Here is a 12,431-nt window from a genome sequence, read left to right as displayed (position 1 = left end):
TGTTTGTGTGCTCTCTGTGAATCTGAACCAGGATGCCCTCTCTTGAGCAGCTTTACCAGCAGCTGAGAGAAGAACTCAGAGTTGCTAAACTGGAGATACGGCGATTAACGGAGGAGAACAAGAGGATTCGTAGTAATCCTCCTGTTGTGAGTCCCCAGGTTAAGAGGGGAGCTTGGTCAGTGGTCGGGCAACATGGAACCAAGCTGAAGATTAAGAAAACGGTTGGAGAGGCAGAAACAACGAGAAACCAGAAGACTGCCGTGGAAACTTCCAACTCATTCTCGGTGCTACCTGACGAATGTGAGTGTTCTACTGGGAATGCCACAACGAGCACCAAGGAAGCATTGGCAGACGTGAGTGAGACATCCCTAGAAATCCCAACGAAGACCATCGAGAACGTCATGACGAATTCTACAAGTGGTGTAATGCTACCTGGCGAATGTGAGTCAACTACTCGGAGCATCACTACGGACGACGCCAAGGAAGGTAAAAACATTGTTGTTGTTGGGGATAGCCAGATTAGGTACATGGATAGGGCATTCTGTTTGAAGGATAGGAGTAGGAGGCAGAGAGTGTGTTTTCCTGGGGCTGGGATGAAGGATATTGTTAGCCGTCTGGATGACATCATGAGAGGTAATGGGAGCAATCCTATTATCTGTCTCAGTGCTGGAGGCAACGATGTTGGTAGACATAGGAGTGAGGACCTGATTAGCAGGTATAGGTCAGCAATAGAGATAATTAGGAAGAAGGGTGGGAAACCTGTCATATGTGGCATTTTGCCAAGGAGAGGAGTTGGAAATGAATGGTTGTCCAGAGCAATTGGTGTCAATTGCTGGCTGGACAAATACTGTAAGGAAAATGCGGTAACATTCATTGACAACTGGGACCTCTTCTATGGCAGAAATGACATGTATGCCAGGGATGGTGTTCACTTGTCTAGGTGTGGGGTGGGAGCACTGGCCAACGCAGTGGAGGGAGCTGTTAGGTCTTTAAACTAGGAATAGTTAGTGGTATGGGTTTTGGCGGGAAAACTGTGAAGTCGCAGGGTAGTAACATGAGTACTAGGAGAACTAGTAATAGGCAAAATGAGGAGGATATTGGAAAGCCAGTGGCACTAATTGACAATGACAGTAATAGGTTTAGTGGAATAACAGAAAGGAGCAGGAAGGGTAAAGAGATAGGAGGGTCATTAAATATTTATTACACAAATAGTCGCAGTGCTAGGAATAAGATGGACGAGTTGAGACTAGTTGCTAGTGCAAGTAACATAGATGTATTTGCCATTACTGAGACGTGGTTTAATTCAAAAAGTCGGGACATGCCTGCAGAATGTCACATTCAGGGTTTTAAATTGTTCCAAGTAGATAGAAGTATCGGGAAGGGGGGTGGGGTGGCATTGTATGTCCGAGATCGCTTGAACTGTTGCATAAAAACGGGTATTAAGTCTGAAGTAACACATACAGAGTCTGTTTGGATAGAATTTTCAGAGGGGCATGAAAAATTAATTTTAGGTGTGATATACCGTCCCCCAAATTTAGATAGGGACCAGGGGAGACTACTATGGGAGGAAATTGTTAGGGCCACAAGGCACGATAATGTAGTAATTCTAGGAGACTTTAACTTTAGTCATATTGATTGGAATTTCTTGACTGGGAATTTAGAATCATACGATTTCTTAGAAGTAGTTCAGGATTGTTTTTTGAAGCAGTTTGTGACAGAACCTACAAGGGGTAATAACCTGCTTGACTTAGTTCTGGCAAACAATGAATCCCTTGTTAATAATTTAGAAGTCTCAGAGGAACTGGGTGCTAGCGACCACAAATCAATTACATGTAGAATTGAATGGAAGTATGATAGTAGGGATAACTCAGTAACAGTCCCAGATTTTCGCTTAGCAGATTACGATGGGCTTAGAGAACACTTATCTGTTGACTGGGGTAACGAAGAGAGCTATCAATATGACAGTTTTCTGAACACAATACATGCTGCTCAAAGAACGTTTATCCCTTATAAGGAAATTAGATCAAATAGAAATGACCCAAAATGGATGAATAATAGGCTGAAATATCTACTAGGGCATAAGAAAGGAATTTATAGGCATATCAAAAGAGGCGAGGGTCATCTTATGAATCAGTATATTGACATTAAGAGGGACATTAAAAAGGGGATAAGAAAAGCTAAAAGGGACTATGAAATTAAAGTTGCTAGGGATTCTAAAACTAACCCAAAAAGTTTTTTCCAGGTCTATAGAACAAAAGTCAGAGATAAGATAGGTCCCCTTAAAAATAACTATGGGCATCTTACTGACAAAGAGAATGAAATGTGCTCGATTTTAAATAATTATTTTCTCTCGGTTTTTACACAGGAAGACACTAATAATATTCCGGTAATTAATTTTTATAGTGGATCAGAAGAAGATAAATTATGTAACATCACAGTCACTAGTGAAATGGTTGTGAAGCAGACAGACAGACTGAAGCAAAATAAGTCACCGGGTCCTGATGAGGTTTTTTTCAAGGGTTCTAAAGGAATGCAAAATGGAAGTCTGTGAACCATTAACTAATATTTTTAATTTATCTCTTCAAACAGGTGCAGTGTCTGATATGTGGAAGATGGCTAATGTAATTCCTATTTTTAAAACAGGGGACAAGTCGTTACCGTCAAATTACCGCCCTATAAGCCTGACCTCAATTGTAGGCAAATTACTAGAGTCAATTATAGCTGAGATTATAAGAAGCCATCTCGATAAGCATAGCTTGATTAATGATACTCAGCATGGATTCACAAGAGGCCGATCTTGTCTAACTAATTTATTAACTTTCTTCAGTAAAGCTTTTGAGGCTGTTGACCACGATAAAGAATTTGATATTATTTACTTAGATTTTAGTAAGGCATTTGATAGAGTTCCGCACCAAAGACTGTTGAAGAAAGTAGCAGCTCATGGCATTGGGGGAAGGGTGCTCTCGTGGATCGAATCATGGCTCACAGACAGGAAGCAAAGAGTGTCCATAAATGGGGTTAAATCCGAGTGGGGATCAGTAACAAGTGGCGTTCCACAGGGATCGGTCTTGGGCCCGTTGTTGTTTATAATATATATCAATGATCTTGATGAAGGAATTACTAGTGATATGAGCAAATTCGCCGATGACACGAAGATAGGTAGGATAATTGATTCAAACGTAGATGTTAGGGAACTTCAGGAGGATTTAGACAATCTCTACTCTTGGTCAGAAAAGTGGCAGATGCAGTTCAATGTAGATAAATGCAAGGTTCTGAAGCTCGGGAGTGTCCATAACCCTAGCACTTATAAGTTAAATAATGTAGAACTTAACCATACAGATTGCGAAAAGGACTTGGGGGTTATGGTAAGCAGCAACCTTAAACCATGACAGCAATGCCTAAGCGTACGTAATAAGGCAAATAGATTACTGGGATTTATATCAAGAAGTGTAAGCAACAGAAGTCCAGAGGTCATACTGCAGCTTTATACATCATTAGTAAGGCCTCACCTAGATTATGCAGCTCAATTCTGGTCTCCATATTACAGAATGGACATAAATTCGTTAGAAAACATTCAGCGTAGGATGACTAAATTAATACATAGCATTAGAAATCTTCCTTATTAAGAAAGATTGAAGACTCTTAAGTTACATTCACTTGTTAGACGAAGAATGAGGGGAGACCTGATCGAAGTGTATAAGTGGAAGATAGGTATTAATAAAGGGGATATTAGCAAGGTCTTGAGGATATCTCTCCAAGAGAGAACCCGCAGTAATGGATTTAAATTAGATAAGTTTAGATTTAGAAAGGACATAGGAAAGTATTGGTTTGGAAATAGGGTAGTTGATGAGTGGAACAGTCTACCTAGTTGGGTTATTGAGGCTAGGACTTTGGGTAGTTTCAAATTTAGGTTGGATAAGTACATGAGTGGGAGGGGTTGGATTTGAGTGGGACTTGCACATCAGAGCTTATTTCTTGGGTAGCATTGAAAATTGGGTTGGTCAAATGTTTGTTAGTGGGATGAATTGTAAAGGACCTGCCTAGTATGGGCCAACAGGCCTGCTGCAGTGTTCCTCCTTTCTTATGTTCTTATGTTCTTATTTAACATCACACTTACCAGTAGGGTGATCGAGGCTAGGACCTTGGGTAGCTTCAAGAAGAGATTGGACAAATATATGAGTTGGAGGAGCTGAGTTTGATTTGTGTCATTGGGTACGGGAGTAAATTCTTGGGTAGCTTTGGGTGGAGGTCATTTTGATAAGGACCTGCCTTGTATGGGCCAGTAGACCTGCAGTGTTCTTCCATTGTTATGTTTTTACTGGCTATTTGTTTGTGAGGGAGGGATGGCAAGTTTATTGTTGGAGAATATGACACTAATATCAACTCTATGGCTTATTTATCTATCACAATTCAACTAATATGACATAATAAACAATATTAATAACATAGAAACATGGAATATACTCTAGAATGAATAAAATAAGTCATTACATATGTCACGAGAGGTGACGTGTACTTAGCTCTGTGAAGACCTGTTTGTGTGCTCTCTGTGAATCTGAACCAGGATGCCCTCTCTTGAGCAACTTTACCAGCAGCTAAGAGAAGAGCTCAGAGTTGCTAAGATGGAGATACGGCGATTAACGGAGGAGAACAAGAGGATTCGTAGTAATCCTCCTGTTGTGAGTCCCCAGGTTAAGAGGGGAGCTTGGTCAGTGGCCGGGCAACATGGAACCAAGCTGAAGATCAAGAAAACGGTTGGAGAGGCAGAAACAACGAGAAACCAGAAGACTACCGTGGAAACTTCCAACCCATTCTCGGTGCTACCTGACGAATGTGAGTGTTCTACTGGGAATGCCACAACGAGCACCAAAGAAGCATTGGCAGACGTGAGTGAGACATCCCTAGAAACCCCAACGAAGACCATCGAGAACGTCTTGACGAATTCTACAAGTGGTGTAATGCTACCTGGCGAATGTGAGTCGACTACTCGGAGCATCACGACGGACGACGCCAAGGAAGGTAAAAACATTGTTGTTGTTGGGGATAGCCAGATTAGGTACATGGATAGGGCATTCTGCTTGAAGGACAGGAGTAGGAGGCAGAGTGTGTGTTTTCCTGGGGCTGGGATGAAGGATATTGTTAGCCGTCTGGATGACATCATGAGAGGTAATGGGAGCAATCCTATTATCTGTCTCAGTGCTGGAGGCAACGATGTTGGCAGAAGTAGGAGTGAGGACCTGATTAGCAGGTATAGGTCAGCAATAGAGATAATTAGGAGGAAGGGTGGGAAACCTGTCATATGTGGCATTTTGCCAAGGAGAGGAGTTGGAAATGAATGGTTGTCCAGAGCAATTGGTGTCAATTGCTGGCTGGACAAATACTGTAAAGAAAATGCAGTAACATTCATTAACTGGGACCTCTTCTATGGCAGAAATGACATGTATGCCAGGGATGGGGTTCACTTATCTAGGTGTGGGGTGGGAGCACTGGCCAACGCAGTGGAGGGAGCTGTTAGGTCTTTAAACTAGGAATAGTTAGTGGTATGGGTTTTTGCGGGAAAACTGTGAAGTCTCAGGGTAGTAATATGAGTACTAGGAGAACTAGTAATAGGCAAAATGAGGTGGATATTGGAAAGCCAGTGGCACTAATTGACAAGGACAGTAATAAGTTTAATGGAATAACAGAAAGGAGCAGGAATGGTAAAGAGAAAGGAGGGTCCTTAAGTATATATTACACAAATAGTCGCAGTGCTAGGAATAAGATGGACGAGTTGAGACTAGTTGCTAGTGCAGGTAACATAGATATATTTGCCATTACTGAGACGTGGTTTAATTCAAAAAGTCGGGACATGCCTGCAGAATGTCACATTCAGGGTTTCAAATTGTTCCAAGTAGATAGAAGCATCAGGAAGGGGGGTGGGATGGCATTGTATGTCCGAGATCGCTTGAACTGTTGCATAAAAACGGGTATTAAGTCTGAAGTAACACATACAGAGTCTGTTTGGATAGAATTTTCAGAGGGGCATGAAAAATTAACTTTAGGTGTGATATACCGTCCCCCAAATTTAGATAGGGACCAGGGGAGACTACTATGGGAGGAAATTGTTAGGGCCACAAGGCACGATAATGTAGTAATTCTCGGAGACTTTAACTTTAGTCATATTGATTGGAATTTCTTGACTGGGAATTTAGAATCATACGACTTCTTAGAAGTAGTTCAGGATTGTTTTTTGAAGCAGTTTGTGACAGAACCTACAAGGGGTAATAACCTGCTTGACTTAGTTCTGGCAAACAATGAATCCCTTGTTAATAATTTAGAAGTTTCAGAGGAACTGGGTGCTAGCGACCACAAATCAATTACATTTAGAATTGAATGGAAGTATGATAGTAGGGATAACTCAGTAACAGTCCCAGATTTTCACTTAGCAGATTACGATGGGCTTAGAGAACACTTATCATCTGTTGACTGGGGTAACGAAGAGAGCTATCAATATGACAGTTTTCTGAACACAATACATGCTGCTCAAAGAACATTTATCCCTTATAAAGAAATTAGATCAAATAGAAATGACCCAAAATGGGTGAATAATAGGCTGAAATATCTACTAGGGCATAAGAAAGGAATTTATAGGCGTATCAAAAGAGGCGAGGGTCATCTTATGAATCAGTATATTGACATTAAGAGGGACATTAAAAAGGGGATAAGAAAAGCTAAAAGTGACTATGAAATTAAAGTTGCTAGGGATTCTAAAACTAACCCAAAAAGTTTTTTCCAGGTATATAGAACAAAAGTCAGAAATAAGATAGGTCCCCTTAAAAATAACTATGGGCATCTTACTGACAAAGAGAATGAAATGTGCTCGATTTTAAATAATTATTTTCTCTCGGTTTTTACACAGGAAGACACAAATAATATTCCGGTAATTAATTTTTATAGAGGATCAGAAGAAGATAAATTATGTAACATCACAGTCACTAGTGAAATGGTTGTGAAGCAGATAGACCGACTGAAGCAAAATAAGTCACCGGGTCCTGATGAGGTTTTTTCAAGGGTTCTAAAGGAATGAAAAATGGAAGTCTGTGAACCATTAACTAATATTTTTAATTTATCTCTTCAAACAGGTGTAGTGTCTGATATGTGGAAGATGGCTAACGTAATTCCTATTTTTAAAACAGGGGACAAGTCGTTACCGTCAAATTACCGCCCAATAAGCCTGACCTCAATTGTAGGCAAATTACTAGAGTCAATTATAGCTGAGATTATAAGAAACCATCTCGATAAGCATAGCTTGATTAATGATACTCAGCATGGATTCACAAGAGGCCGGTCTTGTCTAACTAATTTATTAACTTTCTTCAGTAAAGCTTTTGAGGCTGTTGACCACGATAAAGAATTTGATATTATTTACTTAGATTTTAGTAAGGCATTTGATAGAGTTCCGCACCGAAGATTGTTGAAGAAAGTAGCAGCTCATGGCATTGGGGGAAGAGTGCTCTCGTGGATCGAATCATGGCTCACAGACAGGAAGCAGAGAGTGTCCATAAATGGGGTTAAATCCGAGTGGGGATCAGTAACAAGTGGCGTTCCACAGGGATCAGTCTTGGGCCCGTTGTTGTTTATAATATATATCAATGATCTTGATGAAGGAATTACTAGTGATATGAGCAAATTCGCCGATGACACGAAGATAGGTAGGATAATTGATTCAAACGTAGATGTTAGGGAACTTCAGGAGGATTTAGACAAACTCTACTCTTGGTCAGAAAAGTGGCAGATGCAGTTCAATGTAGATAAATGCAAGGTTCTGAAGCTCGGGAGTGTCCATAACCCTAGCACTTATAAGTTAAATAATGTAGAACTTAGCCATACAGATTGCGAAAAGGACTTGGGGGTTATGGTAAGCAGCAACCTTAAACCAAGACAGCAATGCCTAAGCGTACGTAATAAGGCAAATAGATTACTGGGATTTATATCAAGAAGTGTAAGCAACAGAAGTCCAGAGGTCATACTGCAGCTTTATACATCATTAGTAAGGCCTCACTTAGATTATGCAGCTCAATTCTGGTCTCCATATTACAGAATGGACATAAATTCGTTAGAAAACATTCAGCGTAGGATGACTAAATTAATACATAGCATTAGAAATCTTCCTTATGAAGAAAGATTGAAGTCTCTTAAGTTACATTCACTTGTTAGACGAAAAATGAGGGGAGACCTGATCAAAGTGTATAAGTGGAAGATAGGTATTAATAAAGGGGATATTAACAAGGTCTTGAGGATATCTCTCCAAGAGAGAACCCGCAGTAATGGATTTAAATTAGATAAGTTTAGATTTAGAAAGGACATAGGAAAGTATTGGTTTGGAAATAGGGTAGTTGATGAGTGGAACAGTCTACCTAGTTGGGTTATTGAGGCTAGGACTTTGGGTAGTTTCAAATTTAGGTTGGATAAGTACATGAGTGGGAGGGGTTGGATTTGAGAGGGACTTGCACATCGGAGCTTGTTTCTTGGGTGGCATTGAAAATTGGGTTGGTCAAATGTTGTTAGTGGGATGAATTGTAAAGGACCTGCCTAGTATGGGCCAACAGGCCTGCTGCAGTGTACCTCCTTTCTTATGTTCTTATGTTGTGTTATGTTGTTGTTGGGTATATAAGGGCCACTGAGTGTAAGCCGTCCATAATGGTGGTGAGGCGGCGGTGGTTTTTGTAGCCCTATATAACTCCAACAACATTGGAGGAGTTGGTAGAATCGCTGAATCACTAAAGAAGGAACCCTCTACCACCATCACTACGACTTTCTCCCACCATCACTACTACCTTCTACCACCATCACTACCACCAAAGAAAGCTTCTAGTGCCAGCTCTTTGGTAAAGAATGTGAGAAACACATAATTTATGAAAAAGTTTGTAGAAAAATACAAAGATGGTGGTGGTAGAGTGAAGCAGTTGTGATAGTGGTTGATGAACATAAGAATATAAGAACATAAGAAAGGAGGATCACTGCAGCAGGCCTGTTGGCCCATGCTCGGCAGGTCCTTTACAATTCATCCCACTAACGAAACATTTTCCCAACCCAGTCCTCAATGCTACCCAAGAAATAAGCTCTGATAACTCTATCCACTCATTTGCAAGTCCCAAATGAGTGGATAGAGTTATCAGAGCTTATTTCTTGGGTAGCATTGAGGACTGGGTTGGGAAAATGTTTCGTTAGTGGGATGAATTGTAAAGGACCTGCCGAGCATGGGCCAACAGGCCTGCTGCAGTGATCCTCCTTTCTTATGTTCATCAACCACTATCACAACTGCTTCCACTCTACCACCACCATCTTTGTATTTTTCTACAAACTTTTTCATAAATTATGTGTTCCTCACATTCTTTACCAAAGGGCTGGCACTAGAAGCTTTATTTGGAGCCATGGTAGCTTATTTAGCACTTGCAAGCACTAAAATCAATGGAATATTATGAAATATTTCGTAGGAGCATGTGAGGGGACCGTCACTCACTGGTAAACAATGGCACACTGGCCGAGGCGGCTCAGAGCGTGAGTACGCGTCCAGGACGAAGGACTATTAGGACTATTAGCAAGTTACCGGACCATTTGCGAGCCAATATTTTGACGAAAAAACAGGACTATTTCCGAAATGGACGACTTTCAGGCCGGACGATTATTGAGGGACCACTGTATATACGTTTGGACCGTTTACGGGTTAAAACAGCCCAGAGAGTTAAAATACAAATACAGTACACTCATTATTTACCTTAAAATATGTGTAGTCTTAATGTAGGAAGAGAGGTGAGTAGTATTTATTTGTAGGAAGTCAGTGTAGGTAGCCGGTAGGTGTAGCCCGCCGGGGCTACACCTACCTGCTACCTACACTGTGACCCAGAGCCATATTATTAGCATCGACATACCTCGTTTCTAACAACTACCTTTAGATGCCATCATAAACGAAGGGAGAAGTAATGAATAATTCATGCCAAAAATTGTAAACAAAAGCGGAGTAGGGGAGTGGCTGGGCCAAACGCAGATTCATACATGCCTGACCAGAGAAAATGTATTGTTGTCCCTCTGCCCGGCTACCACACAGCTCCACAAGTATTATTATCAGAGCACATATAAAATATGCAATAAATGCCAGACAACAAGTTTACACTAACTTATATTAAGTTAGAATAGAAATAGGCATTAAAAACACAATAAAAGGTAAGATACACACAGAGTACACTTACTACCTTCTTTCTTTTCTTTCAACACACCGGCCATATCCCACCGAGGCGGGGTGGCCCAAAAGGAAAAATGAAAGCTTCTCCTTTTTCTTCTTTCTTTCAACACACCAGCCGTATCCCACCGAGGCGGGGTGGCCCAAAAGGAAAAACGAAAGTTTCTCCTTTTACATTTAGTAATATATACAGGAGAAGAGGTTACTAGCCCCTTGCTCCCGGCATTTTAGTCGCCTCTTACAACACACATGGCTTACGGCGGAAGAATTCTGTTCCACTTCCCCATGGAGAGAACAGGAAATAAACAAGAACAAGAACTAGTAAGAAAATAGAAGAAAACCCAGAGGGGTGTGTACATATATATATGCTTGTACATGTATGTGTAGTGTGACCTAAGTGTAAGTAGTAGTAAGACGTACCTGAAATCTTGCATGTTTACAAGACAGAAAAATGGACACCAGCAATCCTACCATCATGTAAAACAATTACAGGCTTTCGTTTTACACTCACTTGGCAGGACGGTAGAACCTCCCTGGGCAGTTGCTGTCTACCAACCTACTACCTAGGACTTACTGCCTACCTTAAAATATTAATATTAATGTGTGAGAGGTGAGTGGCAGGGTGTTTTTTGAATAAAATCAGAATGGCACAACATCATCCTATAACTTGGCACTTAAAGCAAGAGGCCTACGACTCCTCTTTTTATCACAGCTAAGCTTAGATGCCATCGTCAATGAGAGCCAACTAGTTAATGAGAGAGTAAACAAGAGAGAGAATGAGATACAGAGTTCAGGCAATGTGAGAACACAAACTGAACAGGTAGTGAGCGATCACTTTGTCAGGCGAAATAAATGCGTATTAATATGTGTCTACTTTTAGTTCATTCACATACGTTTGTAAGAGTTTGTAAAACTTTTACTTCACAATGTTTTTTTCATTATAATAATAATTACCTCACAATACAAATATACTCTTACATCGTGTACAAGTTGTACAAGCTAGTACAGAATAAACAAACAGCGACACTCCCATTCTCATGCAACACACCATTTTTAGAATGAATGAAGATGATACTACGTATTATTATTATCATAAAAAAGCTCTAAACCCACAAGGGTCATGAATTGCTATATATAGAGTGAAGGCATACGAAAGGAATATTTTTCTACAGTTATCCCTGTATTTGACTAGAGAAAACATAATTCTTCCGACACTACCTACATAGTCACTTTGTAAACAAATCTCATATTTGCGTCAATTTTTATTCTGTGAGTGTATGAATCATGTTTATATGCTATGTAATGTGTTTCTTATATAATTTTGAGGAAAATATCAGATGGATTAATGAAAATGTCTATATTAATGTAAAATAAGACATTTAATGTGCCCAAGAGGTATTATTATTACGTAGTATTGGCGTCGTGAGTAGAGAGACTCTTAGCGATTTTAATGTGTACCTGCACACCAGCACAGTGTGTAAGTATATTTAGGTACAGGTACACATGAGTATAATTATCAGAGTATGTACATATAAAATACGCAATAACCTTAAAACACTTGAAATTTTGGAAAGTTTCCAGACATAATAGATGTCACGGAGAATGTAAACAAACCAGGTGGGGCGCACCGTATTTGACAGACTGCTTGCTGTATAGTAAATTTTGGTCATAATTTGACATCGCCATATTAGCGGAATGCCGTAAGGTGAAACGCCATAAAGCGGGACCCTACTGTATAATGATTTGGAGAGAGTATAAATTTGTAGGGAAAGGAAGGAGGGGTAGGGGATGTTCTCAGAAAGGTTGGAAGGAGGGGGATAAGGAGGTTTCGTGGGCAAAGGGCTTGGACTTCCAGCAAGCGTGTGTGAGCGTGTTAGATAAGAGTGAATGGAGATGAATGGTTATTGGGACCTGACAAGCTGTTGGAGTGTGAGCAAGGTAATATTTAGTGAAGGGATTCAGGGAAACCGGTTAGCCGGACTCGAGTGAGGTTAAAGTGTTGAATGATGATGAAAGTATTTTCTTTTTGGGGATTTTCTTTCTGTTTGGGTCACTCTGACTCGGTGGGAGACGGCCGACTTGTTAAAAAAAAAAAAGGCCTTTTGTATGAAGTTTGAGCTATAATTAGGAGTGAATGAAAAAAAATTCAGGTACAGGTTTTTCCTGAACCTTAGTGATGGGAGGCACATCAGTTTTACATCATCGTTACCCT

General features: G+C 40.4%; 1 protein-coding gene across 3 annotated transcripts in view; it reads left to right on the top strand.

The window, feature by feature from the left end:
* The window catches only part of LOC128694826 (protein bric-a-brac 1-like), a 110,350-nt gene that overhangs the window by 84,160 nt on the left and 13,759 nt on the right, over nt 1-12,431 (top strand). The gene's annotated exons all lie outside the window — the stretch shown is intronic.

This window comes from Cherax quadricarinatus, chromosome 45, assembly GCF_038502225.1.
Source record: "Cherax quadricarinatus isolate ZL_2023a chromosome 45, ASM3850222v1, whole genome shotgun sequence".
Classification (NCBI taxonomy): domain Eukaryota; kingdom Metazoa; phylum Arthropoda; class Malacostraca; order Decapoda; family Parastacidae; genus Cherax; species Cherax quadricarinatus.
The sequence above is the reverse complement of the archived record's forward strand: the minus strand, read 5'-3'. Positions and strand labels throughout refer to the sequence as shown.